Here is an 18,386-nt window from a genome sequence, read left to right as displayed (position 1 = left end):
CAGCTATGTAAGGGAGTCTGTCATAAACATTCCAGGAAGTTTATCAGAACAGCTTCATCAAAGAGAAACATACAGTGTGTGTGTATGTGTGCATGTGTGTGTGTCCAATCACAAAAGCGATAAAAGTAAGGAAGAGGAAGGAGTGAAGATTTAGAGAAAAAAATGAAGAAAATGCATAGCTGGATGGTAAGAAAGTAGTAAGTAAAAGTAAGGGGAAATTACAAAGGTTTAACTATATAAGGGGAGAAAATAACTAGTCTACAGAGAATAAATCATAAAAACTACATAATAATAAAGAGTATTGCCGAAGAGGAAGGAAACCACAGCTACAGAGAAAGTCTTCAGTGAGGACTTCCCTGAAATAATCAGATGAAAGAATACGATGATGATGACTTAAAAAATTTGCATAAGGGCTGAAAAAATTTACTAAGAGGAGATTGGAACAAAAACAGGCAGAAGTACCAGGATGTGGCCATTTAGCGCAGCTTGTAGCCACAATGATGGATAACTTTTCAAGAAGAAATAGGTACTAAATCGTGACTTTGAGGATTTTTCCCTAAGCACCATCAGTAGGGAAATCCTCCACTGGGCACTGTCAGTCCTGTGTTACTTCTGCCCTTGCTCTGTTAGCGGCTTGCCACACGATCCAAGGGAAGTCATTTCATATTTCTGTGGTCATTGCATCTGTAAAACAGAGACCATGCATGCATACTGGCCACTTGTCCACTGCGAATATTTTAAGAAGTAAATAGATCATGTGTGTATGAAATTTCAGATCTCTAGGTAAAATGCACCACTAAAAACACGTCTTCAGGGGTCGGCCTGGCGCTGTAAGTGGTTAAGTTCATACACTTGGCTTCAGCGGCCCAGGGTTGGCAGGTTTGGATCCTGGGCCCAGACTGAGCACTGCTCATCAGGCCATGCTGTGGCAGCATCCCACATGAAATAGAGGAAGACTGGCAAAGATGTTAGCTCAGGGACAATCTTCCTCAAGCACAAAGAGGAAGATTGGCAACAGATGTTAGCTCAGGGCCAATCTTCCTCACACACACACAAAAAGTCTTCAATTTTAATACACATGACTTCTTTAATAAGATTTTTTGGTCTGTTACCCATTTGCAACTAAGACTGCTAATTTCCCCTTTCTTTTTTATTATCTGTCTTAGAAATAAGGTATTGTAGCTACTGTCTACATTAGAGAGTAAAATAAGTCACATTGGAGAGGAGTTATTGGAAAGATAAACGATATATACACAATACAGATTATATATATATAGTTCTCATCTTTTAGAAAATATATCAACAAAGGGTTACTACTTTTCTCTACCTTTAATGAAGAGAGGAGGGAACACGTTGGTATTACCCAGTAATGCTTCTTCTCAAAACCTACACACAACAAACACTTACTCACTAAGTTCTATAAACATGGTGACAGAAAAGGACCCATGCCAAACATTTTAATTTGTGAATTAATGAGATTCAAGGAGTTTGGGAAAAAAAAATCAAATGAAAATGTATGCCTGGAGTCAGAATGCCCGTTTTTACACTTTGCTTGCATTGCTTACTAGCTAGGCGATTCCCTGCGCCTTAGTTGCTCCTCTGGGGATAATATCAATCCTTCTTTCACAAGGTTGCTTCGAGGACTGAATGTGCTAATATATGCAAAGGGCCTACAACTATTCCTGTTACATAATATACACTATATACAAGTGTTTGCTCAGACATGATCCAAATGTTGCATGCTAAGAAAATGTGACCTTTGGCATAACTTTTCTCATCTCTTTTATGCCACTAGTTTGTACATTTAGGTACATAACTTCCCTTCACTAAATGAAATATTGAATCTAGGACTCAATATTCAATAGAAAAGAACCTTGCCCTTTGTTGACTTTCACTGAACACATAGATGAAAGCTATTACGATGTGCCACTGGTTTGCCTCTCCTCCCCAGTGTGTCTTCTTGATTTTGGTAAAGTCCTAGGAGCAAGTCAAACTAATTCCCAGATATGAGGGGTTTTCCCATATTGCATTCTTCCGCAATGCAGTTATCTCCACTCCACTTATTTAAATTCCCTTCAGCAAGGCCCAGTTCAAATCTCACTTCTTCTATGAAGACATTCTAAGAAGACCAGTACTCATTTTTTTGTACCACACAAATTTGCTATCTTTGCTTTTATTTAATGTTCTCTGGTTTTAACTATTCTAAATGGATTATAAATTACTTAAGGAAAAGGATAACCTTCCTTTTATTTTGTTCTCCATAGCATACAGTAATACCTAACACATGTGTATTGCCTCACCTTCATAGGCACTACTACCAGACAGTATGATGTCTTATTCTTAAGGTAAAGGTGGAATTATTATACCGTTAATCCTAATATATGTATTAAGACATTTAGAGATAAGAATTTTAAAAATATAAACAAGAAAAGAGAATTAAGGTAGGAAATGTCTGTGCTTAGGCACACAGAAAGCAATGCAAATTTCATAAATTATTAGTTGGGTTTGATACTCATTAGTGCAGTTTGCAAAGTGGAAAATCTTGTAATCAATTTTTCCCCAAGTAAATAAGAATCTGCCTTTAACCAGAGAGCTCTCTAGAGAAGCAGCCCCAGTAGGAAATTTGGAATTAGAGTGATTGCCTGTCACTAGGTCTCCCAGGGTAGACTTTGAATTCAAACATGAGCCTGTTCTTTACCAAAAGGCCCTAGGGATCACTCTGGTCCTTTCCTCATAGACAGCTAGATGTCTTTAGCTGTATTTGCCACGACGTCCAATGTGTCAACTCAAATACAAACCAGTGATATGCATACCACAACACAAGCAGAAGGTAAGTACACATTGTTCATATGATATGAAATGACCCATTTCCAAAGGAAATATAAGTGAATATATCTGTTCCATGCTGTAAAGAAATTTGAGGAGCATTTGTTAATTCTGCCTAAAGAAAAAGGTAGGAAAATTAAGATGTGTGGAAAATAAGACGTCAAAAAGAAAGCTCAACTTCCATGACAGATTTAGCAAAAGACACCATCGAGAATCCAATTAAATAGTTATCTACCACTGAATAAAAGTAAAATGGAAAGGAAAAGGTCTAAGAAGGCTGATAAAACATATATGTATGACTATCACCTGAAATGAACCAAAAATAATGTGGCATTTAGAAATTACACACTTCTATGGTAGTTTTCCAAAAAATTATATTTACTCATGAGTTTATTTCCTTAGCCTTTGAAATTAAGTTCCTAAAATTCTGAATTTGCCCAACAGCTTATGGGCAAATCAATTACTAATTGGAATAATCTTTGATTTTCACCAAAGAATAGACATTAGAGCCACTCAGACCATCCTCCTCACTTTACAGATGAAGAAAATGAAATGTGAGGGATGAGTCATTGCCCTCCTTCTCTAGTGCTTTACCACACAGCTTTCCAACCTTCCTTTCCTATCAATAGTCTTTGGCAAAGCTTAAAAATAAAACCAAAGAAAACTCAAAAGAGGATCTAGAGAATAAAATAACATAAAACGGGGCACTGATGAAGTCCACCCATGCCCTTCAAGAGAAATTAACATATGGAGATCTGAGCAGCAGTGGCCTTTGTCTTTTCCTGAGGAAGCTTCAAGATCAGTTAATCCTGCTGGTATACACACGAAGATGGGACTGAGTCTTGGTAAGGCTCTTAATGATAACCAAGTTTCTTCTTAAAAAATTCACTTTGATGTATGTGTGTGTGTGTGTGTGTGAGTGAGTGAGTATGCATTTAAATATTTTTATTTTGTTTTATTGTTTTAACTGTCTCTAATTATCATTTATAATTCATTTTCTAAAAAGGGCAGTGTGGATTTATGTTTCAGGAGCAAATATGAACATGTAGGGTTCAAGGAGCGATTTTAGAGCGTTCAAGCCACTAGAGAAGTTCTAATAAGAGCAGAATCAGAGCCAAAGTTGAAGAAAGTGTTATTAGATCCACTTTCCGATTTCTCTCAGGTCCCACAAGCACAATAGAGTATAGGAGGCCACCTGGTGGTGAAATGAACCAATTAACCATTTAATGCTACATTGAAAAGCAAGCAAAAGAGGCAGACTCTGGGTCGTTACAAAAGGAAAATTAGAGCCTAGGGCAAAAGAATGATAGTCAACAGGTATTATTATGCTACAATACACAGAAAGTGAACTCGAAAATTGGTCAAGACTGTGGAATAATATTTATTCCTAAAGCGTTGCCGTAATAGTTATTACTTATACCAGGGACTGGCAAACTTGTTCTGTGAAGAGCCAGATAGTAAATAGGTTAGGCATGCTGGTCATATAGTCACTGTTGAAACTACTCAACTCTGCTATTGTGGCACAAAAAAAGGCACAGATAATATATAAATGAATGTGCCTGGTTGTGTTCCAATAAAACTTTATTTAAAACACAAGCTGTGGGTTGGATTTGACCGTCAGACTGTAGTTTGTCAACCCATGATTCTGTACTATGTACTCAGCACATACCATTTACCAAGCCTAGGGCTGAAGCCCTTAAATACGTTACCTCATTGAATCCTACAACCTTCCAAGGTGGGTATTATCTCCATTTCACAGGTTTGACAACTACAGCTCAAGAAAGTTTAAATAATTTGGTGGAAAATGTACTATCCTCCTAACTTAGAAATGCTTTACGTAGCCTCATGCGCATTTTTCCTCTGTGACTGCAGACACCTGTTCTGACCCTCCTTCCCATCTATCCTGCAGAGGCTGTTTGGGTTTCCGCTGGTTTTTTTTTTTGGCTCCTGTTTCTCCACCTCACATTCCTTTGAATGCTGTCTTTTACCATCTCTTTCTCCATCACTTCTTTTATGTTTAAAAACTTTGTCAGTTTTCATAACAACAGATGTAAGCAAGGATGAAAAAAGACAAAAGCAATGTATTAAAAATAGATAGCCACGTATACAACAATAAGCCAAGGATACTGTCATGCTATATATGCTCCAAATGGAACGTGAGCCAAAAACACTATGCTCACTCTTACATGAATAATATATTATGCAGCCACCAGGAGAAGCAGCAACACTGTCCCTAAATGAGAAGAGGATTTTTTGGTCCATTTTTGTGTCATTCTCTTTTTCTTTTCAAACTCTCTTTTTTCTAAGTACACACTGTAAGTCATACCATGTCAGACAGGACACATTCCTCTTACAGACCATCCATGAACAATTTTATTAACTGTTAATAAGAGAGACTTGAAAAACCTGATGGAGAAATCCATGGAGCTTGTGAAAGCTCCTCAAATATGTGGATTTACCAGCAGTCTCTCAATATTAGCATATTTCTCCTACAAAAGAGGAGGGAAGTGGTTTCAGTTAGATGGAATGTAGACAAAACTGAAATAAAGGATTTTTTAATTTGAAAAGAAAACTGCAAAAGCTTGGGAAACGTCACTATATAGAAAACAGAAGAGGTTTACTTACAGAGCATGGATTCTGGCTGATTCGACAATTAACCCTAACAACAGAAGGGCTTTACACTAGATGGAAGAAGACTTTCAGGGCAGGGAGAGTTGTTAAACATTTTAATGGAAGGTCGTGAATTCCCTCTGGGAAGATCTTTAATGGAGGACAAATTCTCTCCTATCTGGAACGGATAAAAACAATCCTTGAAAGAGAGGAAATGAAATGAAGGTCCTTTCGAGGTCACTGGCAGTTCTGAAACTCCAGGTAAAATTCTCACTTCCATGGAAATAAATAATAGTACAAAACCTCGAAGATATTCACTTTGGAAGATTCAAGAGGAAACACTCATTAAGCAGGTGATTCAATCAGAAAGTATTTATTGAGTGCCAAATATTACCTACCCCTGGGGAGATGTCCACTCCAACAGGGCAGAGGTCTGAAGCAGCCATGTGGACAATGGGCAGGGAACACAATTACTCACTTCAGTTAATTTTTTAAAAAAGCTTTGAGCTCCAATCAGCTTTCTGGAACTGTCTGTTTCCTGAACTTGGTGAGCTCAAAAATCTCACAAGAGCTGGCTGTCACATGAGCTTTCTGGCATTACTCATGGTATCCCTGGATCTTTTAGTAAACAGAAAAAGCTTCTGACAGTGTTTCCATACTTTATTTCTTTTTCTAACCCAAACTTGGACGGACGGAGCCTCTTAAACTATCATCAAAACATGGATTATAAAATGCTGGCCAAATTTGAGTTGTTTTGCTATATTCCCACGTTGTAGAAAAAGAATTCAATTAGCTCAACTCTAGAGATTCATTTATACTTAGGTTTTATGAACATGAGGATTTTCATTTGTGACTTATAAGAAAACTAGTGATTCACAGAACAGGTCTTTAGCATCACCAGGCAGAAGACAGTGAGGATGAGGAGAAAAACAATCATACAGAGAGTAACGTTCTTCATGCATATTTTAGAATCTCAACATGTTCCGGCTGAGGAAAGCTGAGGAGAAAGAACAAAATTCACTGGGAAGACAGTGAACCCAAAAGGGTATCAAGGTTGACACAAGCAGGGGCAAGGCATGAATTTATCACAAGTCTTTACTAATTTCTAATTTTAAACGGTACATCTTTTAATCTTAACTGCTTAAAATCATTAAAGCTTACAGTTAATCGCCAAGTAAAAAATATAAATGACAATATACAAGGAATATTTTTAAAAATTATGAAGAGTGTAAAATTTTTTTAATGAAAGAGTGGGAGAAAGTTTCAAAATTACATTTCAGCCTTCTCTTGACACTATAGCAGTGAAGTGCAACTTTTTAATTTTCGTATTCTGAATTAGCTAAGTATAGCTTTGGAAAGATGAGTCAGTCTTCTGGACTTTCTCCCCCTCCACCTTCATCATGATGGACTGCGATTAAAGAGCCAGCCCAAGTCCAAATCTCTTATTGCTTTTCACACTACCTTCATGATTACATTTTTATACACACACACTCATCTGATGTGAAACCTAATTTTCTACAATGAGTGTGTGAATAAACTCTCCTCCTAACTATGGTACAAGAACTAATGGTGGGGAGATACTTACCATTTCTGACGACTGGACATGTTCACTTACATCTACTGTTTTATTTTTAGGTTTCATATTTGCATGGTACATGTTATTCTCATAAATAATTATACTGGGATTGTCTACATAATCAAGAACACATCAGTGAATACTACGGTTTGAGAGGTTGGAGACTAGCCATAGAATTATGGTGATTAGTTGTACATTTTTGTAGCATTTGTCTTAGACATGGATATCACTGTCCTCCCTTTCCTCCTTCCCTCTTTCTTTCCCTACCACCCTCCCTTTATCAACCTGGCCAAATCTGAGTACTCTACGTATTAAGAACTGCCCTTAATGCACTTAGTTTTTCAAGGAGAGTGATTTTTGTTTTTGTTTTTTATATATGAGAGGAGGCCATGAAGTTTTGGACTCAATTACCACAGCATGAAAATAGGATTGTTTTCTTGAAAAAGCCATGAATTGATAGCATAGTTCTGATTCATAGAGTTTCATTAATAGATTATTGAATAAGCCTTATTGGGAAATGTTTCTCAACATACATTTATTGAGTTTCTATTCTGTGTCAGGCACTGTGCTAGGCACTGGAGATATATCAATAAACAACACAGACATGACCCTGCCCTCCTCGAGTGTAGAGTCCAAGAAAATGATAATCATTCATTCTCAAATTTGATCCACAAAGTCCAGATCTATCATTATTAAAAAATATGCATGTAATTAACAGCAAAGTACTCATGGCTAAATTATTCTCCAGGAGGGCTCTCTCAGGGAGGCACCTGTGAGTATTGAAAGGGATAATGCTATTGTAATGAAGGTAGCAAAGTCCAATATGCCAAGATTTATAACATAGAAATGAGCTCCAGACTGAAACTTGGTATATATGAAGGGAGTTTGTATAGTTATTTATATATGCATGATTTAAATGTCTTGGGACTACCAGCATATCTGGTCCAAGGAATCTGACTTCATCCAAATTCAATCCTGATGAAAGACTTATTTTTTAATTAAACAAGTTAATACTTTGTATACGTGGGAGTGTGTGTAAACACACACAAATGTGTGTGCATAACTACATGTGTAACTCTTCCGTAAACTTCCTAGTTTTCAATGGCTAAAATGAGATGACAAGGGGAATATTACAAATCACAATTTTTTTTAATACAAACGTCCATGAGCATATGGAATCAACTACTTAGGAAAGCAGCTGAAATAGTAAGTTCGGATGAGTTTCAGGGGTGTATAGACATCCTTCTAGAGAAAGGCTGAAGCTCTCTGGTCTAAGAAAGTTTGGAAGAAAAATTAAAAGCAACCCCCAAAGCAATAAAGGTATTAGTTTGGTTGAGTCTTTCCTAGTTTTAGAAAAAGAAAATGTGTCTGTGTGTGTGTTTTGTGTCTTATTCAAATGAATCAAGGTTCAGCAGAAAGATCATGCTTCCCTCTTAGCTTACCCTAGCGTGCCTCATTAGGGATAGAGTGTCGCAGAAGTGCCTAACTAAGAATATATGAGCTTCGCAAAAGCCCACATTATTAAAAATATGCTTGGGAATGCCCTTGTTTCAGAGAACTGAATTTGCTTCCTTGACAGGACTGGAAAGTGGTTTTTCTGCAAATGATATTACTCTAGAGCATCTCTCCATGGGGACCCTTCTTCAGTAACTCCCTTTGGCGATAACAGGATCCATGAGGTTGAATCTTCCTAGGGCAATGTTGCATTTAGTACATCTCCCAAAAATACAAAAATATTTTCAGCCTTAGCTTTCCTGGATCTGACAAAATATAGGAGGCTCCTGTGAGGCTCAACATGGCAACACATCCCCAGAGTGCTGAGCTGCTTAAGAAAGTTTGGGGGCTTTCACAAACCAGCCTGATGATTGGTGAAGAGCCAACCCAAGTCCATCATCTTTTCTCTGCAGATGTACAGTCTAAACATTCAGGACCTTCTTCTTTCCATCTTAGCACAAAAAGCTCAGGCAGAGGGAGGAAATAGTGTTTTTAAGGATTTTGCCTGTTGTAGAGAAGAAAATACAGAGCAACAGTGAGCAGGCAAGCAGCATGTGAAAGAAAGACTACAGGCATTCGAGCCACCCAGATGGAGTTCAAACCCTGACTTATTTACAGCTCCACAAACATTTTTAGCCTTCTGTCTTTCAGGTGTAGAGTAGGGATGCACTTCCCCATCCAGTTTGGAGTAGAGTGGGGCCACGTGTGTTCTGGCCAATGATTTGAGATGAAGTGACATGTGTCTCTTCCAGGTAGAAGGTTCAAGAGCCAGAAGTCTCTTTTCTCTTTGCCACATTAAGGGAATATTAAGAGGATGGCTGGTCCAGAGTCTGAGTCCTGGAGTAAGAACAATGCCAAGAGAAGCCCACAGCCAACCTCTGATGGACATGTGGTATGTGTGAGAAATAAATCTTTGCAGCTTTAAACTTTTGAGATTTTGGGGTTGTTTGTTATCTCAGCAAACCCTAGCCTAAACTGACTGAGAAACTAGTTCTGTGTCTTTCAGGCTAATCACTTAACCTCTCTGTGCTTCAGGCTCAGAGTCCATGAAATGGGGAAAATAATCCATGACCATTGTAAGCATTAAATAAGATAATGTGCATAGGGCACTGACACAGATAGTACAATTTGACCAACATTAGTTTTTTCTCCCTCTATCCTACTCCCATCTCATACTACACACATACACACACGCACATGCACGCTTCTCTTTTTATCACCTGGTGAAGTACATAACATCTGTTCTTGGTCCCTTTTCTGGATTTCTTCTCTCTGCCCACTCCATCTTCCCTTCCTAGTGCCTTTCCACTCAAACTAGATGTTAAAATTGGCATTTAATTCAATATTCTTTTCTCCTACACCCCACCTCACCCCCCATAGCCTATCTGATCCAGTAGAGTGTATTTTTTTTTACCCCAAAGAAATGAATCTTTAGAATAGGATTTAAGGCAGTATGAGCATTTAGCAATGAAGATAGTTGGGTTAGAGAATTCCTAATACTCCAAAAATGATGTCCCTTGGACAACCACGGATCTACCTCCTTCTGAAGGTAGACATGGCAGTGAGACGAGGACTGAGGAAGAAGGTTAATGAGTTTACCTGTTAAAGTACAGTGGATGAGCTTTTCTCTCCAGGGCTCACCAGCCTATACTGAACAGGTACCAGGACTTCTTTGGAAATGACTAAAACATTATCTAGAGACCCTTCTAGCCCCACTTTCATGCTTTAGGAATACATGCATGAGATTCTAATAAATCATAAAAACTAGAATAATAATAAAGACAAAATATTTAGATCCAATAGCATATATGTCTTAGACACTTTCTTACAGTTATATTTGTTATAACCAGTACCTTCTTGATAGAATTACATGGAGCATGAAACCTAACATTTATACTTTTTATATTAAGACCACTTTGTCAAGGATATACTTGGTTTTCCTCCTTAAACTTTCGTACTTTTTTTTCCCCCCACAAAATTAACAATCCCCAGGTCATACCACGGTTGTCTATAAAGGTTAGTCACATATCAGATAATTTTATTTCTAGCTTCAAAACAAGATTAGCCCAAATATAAATATAACCACTAAAGACTAGTAGTTTAAAATTAGGAAATGCTAAAATGTAGATGAGGGACATTTCCATGAAGTCACTGACCTGAAACCTATACATAGTTTGGAGCAATTCAGGAGCCAAAGGTAGCAGGGGACCAAACACTCTCTTCTTATAAAGAATTTAAATGTTGCTCTAATTTATTTCATAAAAACCAGAAAGAAACGTACAAATATATGGAGTTAAAGCCAAATCTCTCATTTTAACACAAGAGGGAACACTGCACATTCCCACCTAATTAAGTAAAAGTCACTTTTCAAAAGTTAAAGGCTGAAATTTTTGCAATTTAATCCAAAATTTTATTAGCAAACTCTAATGATTATTCTCATTGCAATTAATAAAAGCTCCCAAACAGGTCAACTCATTTAAGTGCTATCTGTAATCATTTGGATTTTAACATGATGGTTATTACTTATTACCCTGAAACCAAGCAGCGCAATGAGATATTGATTACTTTTAACCTTTAGATCCAAGGATTCAAGAAAGGTCAGAGGAGGGGAACTCTTCCTTTCTTGGCTGGCAAACATATAGCCTTCAGGAGAATTCAAATGATTCCCATTGGCCAAGTAGATCCAAGATTAGTTTATTCTCTGGGCTGACAAGAAATGATGATGCTTTTAAAAATAACACCCAGTACATATTTAGTGAAGCGTTACATTTATATAACCAATGGCCTCAAGATGTGCTTCTCATCACAGCAAGAAGTCTCAAGCTGTTAACCCTTTACTGAGTTTTGTTCGTGGAAGCATCTTTGTTGGAATGAGATATTAAATGTAGTAGCTTTAATTGGAATAAACTCATCTCATTAAACTAAGTTCTCTTGTAGCTTCCAAAAGCCTGAACACAATCATTGGCCACTCTTGGCCACTAGCGCTTCTTTTGATTTTCTTTTTCCATGACAACATTTAGAAATATTTTTCACATTCGTGCCACTGAAAAGCAATGAGTTCTAGGTAGGGTCCAGCAGAATTGTGGGGAAGGGAAACATAACCGTTATGTGTTAGATTAATTTGCAGAACACTTGGCATTATTATTGCCAAGTCGTCAAATTGTTCCAAGTTGTTCCGGAAGGTTGTTATTAATAGTATGTTTTCTGAGGAAAGTTCTGTCTACTTTTGGAACTGCATTTCTGTTGCCAAGGAAACTCCTTTAAGCACAGTTTTCTAGGAGCACACTGCTGCTTTTGTTTTCCAGTGTCCTATTCATATCATCTAAGTAAGCGTTTTACATGCTCCAGCCTTTAGTCCCAAATGTTGAAGTTTTAGCCCATTTAAGTTGCTTTTTCAAACATAGCTAATGCCTGCTATGATTGCCCTCTCCCTTCCCCCCCGCTTCTGTCTCTCCCTCTCCATCTGAAGCCCCTCTCTCCCGCCTTCTTCCAACTCTCCCTCCAACATGCCCAACTCTTACTATTCAAGGTTTATTTTTTTAAACAGTTGCATTAGGGGAGATAGTTTTCACAAGTTTTTGATAAATTAACTTCAATTTGAATAATAATTCCATAGGTTGTAGCATTAGTCCTTCAAGTGTTAATTATCTTTTCACTCGAAAATTAATGTAGTCATTGCCTACTGACTCCTTTACCCCATTTATTGAAGTGCTGAGGAAAACATGTCATTGAGTCCGGAGCCAGCCCTGTTGTTGTGATTAAGCGTGGTCACATGGCCCATCTCTGCCAAAAGGAGGGCCCTGAGAAAAGGTGACAAAGACAGTGATTTCCTGTCAGCAAAGAGTACGACAGGGCTGTCTAGAAGTGATGCAAATGAGGGGAACTTTCCCCACGGCTTGTTTGATCCACTCGAGGCCAGAGCAGGCCAGGCCGGGGAGAGAGGGAGCTGCACAATGCCGCGGAGGCAGCCCAGAGAGCCAACGCCCCTTCCGGACAGTAGCTCACCCGCCGGGGACAAAAACTGCTGGCGGGGCTTCCCTTCCTTGCCCCTCTGCATAAAGAGCCAACTATTTCTTGGCATGCTATTCTCTTAACATCCTTTTTTCCCCCCTTTTAAACCAGTGATTCAAATAGGAATTACAAGCTCCAGCATAAACAGTGTTTCACATATTATTCAGAAACCACATCCATCTACTTTTTCTTCTCCTAAACATTTTCAGGCTGAGTTTTCCCCTCTCTCAAAAGAGAAAAGAAATATATACTCAAGTATTCATAGCAAATACTCATTCATCAAAGCTCAAATTAATATGACAGCTAATTTAAGGACTTTTTGAACTTTAATAGAAATGGAACAACAAATTCATTTCTACACAGCCGTGGAGACAGACTAGGTTTTCCCATTCTGATCACTTTAAAAATGACTAGATAATGTTATTTGAAATATTATAATGATTTTAAGCATATTCTTCTTATCTTAATGGAGTTTTAATCTAACATACAATTAAGCTCTACAATTAATCTACTGGGAAAGAGGTAAAAAATTATCATTAGGTTCTTGTGCCTGATGTATCTGGTACATTTTTACCTTAACTGCTTCAATAACTAGTAATTTGCTTCATTTTGAACAATCGAGGTAGAGAATTTTGGTACTGAAATTTCAACATAAGGCCTAATTAACAGAATTTAATTTTTTCATGTCTGCTTCTATTCTATACGCCAACATGTGAAATTTAAAAAAAATGAAAAAGAAAGTTAATGGATTTTCTCCTATTTTAAGCCTAGTTACTGTGACCTGGGCTATGAAGCAGCCTAGCATTACATTTTTAGGATGTCAAGTTCAGTCATAAAGGTATCAAGCCACGTCTGAAATTATTTACATCAATCTGGTCCAGACCAAAATGAAAGAGGAATATGGGAAAGTGTTGAAATTTCTGAATTTGTAAAATATAGGGATAGTAATGATTAATCTGTTTTCTATGATCAGTTCATAGCTATGACAACATCATTTTGGCATCAACAGTTATAAAATAAGTCAACTATGTCTTGTTTTTCTTAACACTATATTTCTTATTTCCCAGAATTTCTAATCCTATTCATTCCATATGCGTTTCATTTTGAAGTCATAATTCTTGTCTTATAATACACACTCAAATTCTCTGAAGTAACATTTTCTTCTTTAAAATTTACTCCTTTCTTTTGTCTCTTATTCACCCATGATTTTAATTTACTTCTTTACTCTTTTTTGTTTGGTTAACTTTGTATTAACTGATTTCAACTGCTTTTCTTTCTCTTCAGTGCTGATGTTTCTCTCTCACTTTACTAATATCTCTTCTTTTCCAATATATAATATTGATGTTCTCTCTTATTAATTTTACCTGGCCAAACTATCACCAAAAAGAGCTACCTTTGGGTGAGAGCTGTGCTCAAAATCTCTAAACATTACTTGGCAACAGAGTCAGAGAAAAATAATTCAGTTGTTAGAAGTATTATGTTTAGAAATTTACTTGTAAGAAACATTATGGTTAGACATTTCTCTGTCATACAGTTCCCAACCTCTTCTATTGAAAAATCCTAAAAGAAAATGTTTTCGTATCTAAGTATCAAAATAAACTTAATTCCTTCAAAGGAAGTGTGATTTTTTTTCCTCAGAGAAAATGTAAATTTTGCACTTGAGCACATTTCCCTCTTTGCTTTCACTACCGGGAAACCCAGAATAAAATCTTGGCACCGTCTTCAGTAACTGTGTAAGAGCTTACAGCCTGTGTGCCTACATATTAACTCTTCAAACAGAAATATACTCCAATCTATGTATATTTTCCCCATTTCTGATTTCTATTTACATTTTAAAAATATTTTTATCATTTCCCTTTAAGTCTTAGAAAAACGTCAAATTCATAGCCAAGTAAAAATGTGATTAATCTGTTTAGTCAGCATTGTATTATATAAAATGAAAGGTCCTTGTCCTGTTGCACCCCAGACATATTTGTATAATACTTATATTAATTGAGGAAGAGAGATGACACTTGCGTTTTTCCCATAAATGTAGAACCATGTGAGTAACCATCCCTCAAAATTAAATATGAAATCTTCAGTGTAAATTCCTTGAAAGTATAAAGGTCTTAGTTGAAGTGGATACTAGTTTCATATTATTTCTAAACTGGAAGGGTTATTTTTAATCCCTTAGAAATCATATAATCTAATATTTCATTGATGAGGAGCAGCTAAGCCATTCACTCAAGGAACAAATCTATAAAGGCGGTGTTTTAGTGAGCTTCACACTATCTGAAAACATCTCTTGTTGAATTATAACAATAATCACCAGACTGCAGCTTCTGAATTTGGCCCTTAAAATTAACCCTTGGACTCCAGAACCCCACACCAATCGAGGACGGCTGGGAGCTCTGTCATCTGTGCTCTGTAGGTGGCAGAGAACGGGCAGAGCTTCATGGTGAGGGAAGAAGCCCCTGACAGGAGACACACTCACAGTGCTCCAGAGTCAGCCGTGTCTGCAGAGGGCAGAACAGCGGCAACAGCAGCAGCAGCCTGAGTTCCAGCTCTCCGACCATCGAGATGCTTCCAGGTCGCTCAATCTATAACACTTATCGGATGAGGTAGGAGGTGTCTTGGGCTTCCTTGAGCCCAAGAATAATGCCACCTTTGATCTGTAGAGATGAAAAAGTGGAGCTTTTCCTTTGCAAGTGGGTTTTAAATATTTCTCCATTAATAGTTAATGCACATGCAGACCAGCAGAGTGACAGCTCCCCGTGATTATGAATTCTGGCTTCGTAACTCTAGTCCAAATAGAAGCTGAACTTTCAAAATCACGATGGTTACTTTTGACAAATTAAATTGTCCTACTTAGGAATGTGGGAGGAATGAAGAGAAAGAAAGTGAGAGAGTGGGAGCAAATTCTCCTTGATTCTCAGACTGAGGACGAAAAAATGAGAAAGGACTACATTTGTATTTTCTAGGTTGATGATACTGCCAATGTTTATTAGAAAACAGCTACAAAAGGTCCCCATTCAGAGGCTGGGTCAGACAGAGAAGGCGAAGGAAAGACATTGGCAGTATAGCTCACTGTCTCAGAACAAAGAAGAAAGTATATTTAGGGGAGTGGTTAGATTTTAACAAGAATCAGGTTGCTCTGAGGATCCTGCAGTTTAAAACTAATTAGAAAGAAAATGGTCTTAAATTTCTAAGAATCTGAAAATAAAAAGGAATTGTTTAAACAGAAAAGCCACTTTACAGCCCATTGTAATATTAAGGTTCTAAATTATGTCAGGTTGTATAAATGTTTTCTACGCCTGTTACATCTAATTCTTTTCCTTTGTAAGTTCCTCGGGTATATGGCTGGTTTGGGGTAACCAAGATAGTACAACTGGTGCCCCACTCAGGAGGTCTGCTGAATGAATAGACTGGGCTATTTATCGGTAGTTCCACATCTAGGAATTAAGGCCAGATGATTTCCTAAAAGAGACCAGAATATAAAATAAATAGGTAAATTCAGGAAGGTAGTATCTAATGTTGAAATGCGAAAAAAATCTTCACTCTCACTGACTATCACCTTACTCTATTTTCTTTAACCCAATATTCCCAAATGTGAACTTTGGGGATCAACCTAGGACGGTGCAATGCATGAATCAGGGTCTGGGCATGACTACCTATGCCAAGAGAAGAGTTGAACAATGACATACAGAGAGCCCCCAAGGAGAGGAGAGCAACAGTTTCCGATTCTGTGATATCAAATCATGATTACATTCTGGTCCACAGTCCCTGAGATTTTACCATCGATCAGCTGAAGGTCTCTCTTAAAAACTTCACCTTCATTCTTTTCATTAATACCATGGATCACGAGCTTCATTCCCATTCTTATTTTTTAACTCAACAACTGTTAGTTCAATATTAACCATGTAAGGTGCTTTGCTTAACAATGTACAGAATACAAGTGCAAGGCATTTTTCTTAATGTTATACAAGTGTTTCAAGAAAGGAAAATGATGTATACAGGTTGAGATGGATGGGAAATGCTGTGAAATGGATTGAGTGTCCTACTGAATTGATACAATGACCAGGGAACGTGAATAGTAAATGTCCCACAGTGGAAGGGATAGTCCCACAAACTAACAAAAAATTGTTTTGTCCCAAATGTCAATGGTGTCCTTGGTGAGAAATGCTGATAAAGCATTGGTAACTTTCAGGGCCAACAAATTTAAAGATTAAAGATGATTAAGGATGACTCAAATGGTATTGAAAGACTTGGAAGGCCTGGAGACCGACCAAAACGCTTCACTCCTTTGGGGGTCTCTATGATCAATAGGCTGCAAACCACTCTCCCAAGGCATCAGTTCAGTTGATTCCTGGAAAAGCAGATTAGAACAGAGAAAGGGGAAACCGAAAATGTTGACCTAACCTGGGAATCCCTGGGGATTCTTGGCAAAGACCTGAAATCAATTCTCCTCCATCAGTTTTTCTAATTCAGGAGCCACCCCAAGTTCTAAATGACACGTTAGTCGATATTCTCAGGATTGCTTTGGAAGTTTCCAAACCTCTGGAATAATTTGGGCGCTTATATAGAGAGAGAGACTCTACAAACCTGTAGCATTTGCCCTTGGTTTCTAATTCAATCTTTAATTTTGCTTATGAGCCAAATGCAAAGTTAGTGCTAGTCTAATGAGCTTAGATATATTAAGCACCTGAAAGTAGAAAGATGATGACAGGACATGAGTCACAAATGAAGAATCTCAATATGAAATGTTTGGAAAAATACTATAATCCAGAATTACTGAGTGGGTGGAATAATGGCCTCCAATATGCCAGAATGGGAATTCTCAGGCAGAGCGCTTACAAGGAAACCACACGAAAAAGAAGACTGCACTTTTTGTTCAATGATTTCCTATTAATTGTGATGTAAATTATATGGATGTAATTTTGACAAAGAATAGCACTGTTTCTGAAAAAATAGTGGTTTATGTGCAAAATACAAAATGCATCAAGAAGAAAAGAAATGTTATTTGGCATCATGAGTGCAATAAAATCTGAGATAAAGGCTTATGATTAGGTAACTTTTGTATTATTTTTTCCTGTTTGGCTCGATTTTTAATGCTTAAGTCTTAGGAATGAAACAAATATTTTTGTATCACTAAATTAACATAGATTTATAGGCTCTTTATATGGAATTCTTGATCCTGACATGAAATGTGAAATCACCTAGCTTTGGGTACATTAGGCTGAGATTGTTACTCTAATAATATATTATGCCAGCAGATATATTGGGTAGCTTAGTTGTTAATGTGGACAGCTATGCATACACGAAACAGCTAATAGTCAACAAACTCCATTAATGTTGAACAAAATTCTTTAGGGAGTAAAATATCACCATTTGCTGAGTCTCTGGGGAGCTTATATCTTCTCTTAACCAAGATGATTCCCATGGGACACTAATTAAAGTCAACTAGACCCTTGAAAAGTACCAATAAACATCTCTCTTTAGAGGAGGTAAAAGTTAAAATAATAAATTAAGGAGAGGTAACTTAAAATGATAAAAATTGAAGAAGAAAGAAGACAACTTTTATTTGACCTTGAATGTACTTCTTATTCTATAAGAAATTTTAAAAAGCTAGAGGGTAGTTGTTTCTTGTCATTATACTGTTGCTGATTCTGTGGTTAGTTATTAATTTTATTTTTTATGATTCACAATCTGCTCTTTGAAATATGCCATATGCTCAAAGCAATTCAAGGATGACAACTGTCAGAATTACTCCAATAAAAATTGCCTAAATGAGGAAGATTTACTGCAGTCTGATATTTCAGCAGAAAACCCCTCTACCCTCCCCAGCAGCTTTTTCAGACACTGAATTTTGCAGCCATTTTTTCAGTTAAAA

The 18,386-nt window shown here is 37.2% G+C and overlaps 1 protein-coding gene across 21 annotated transcripts in view; it reads right to left on the bottom strand.

Annotated features, from left to right (window-relative positions):
• The window catches only part of AKAP6 (A-kinase anchoring protein 6), a 509,527-nt gene that overhangs the window by 94,358 nt on the left and 396,783 nt on the right, over positions 1-18,386 (bottom strand). The window lies entirely within an intron of this gene.

Source organism: Equus caballus, chromosome 1 (genome assembly GCF_041296265.1).
Source record: "Equus caballus isolate H_3958 breed thoroughbred chromosome 1, TB-T2T, whole genome shotgun sequence".
Lineage (NCBI taxonomy): Eukaryota > Metazoa > Chordata > Mammalia > Perissodactyla > Equidae > Equus > Equus caballus.
Note: the sequence above shows the minus strand (reverse complement) of the source record. Positions and strands in the feature narration are given on the sequence as shown.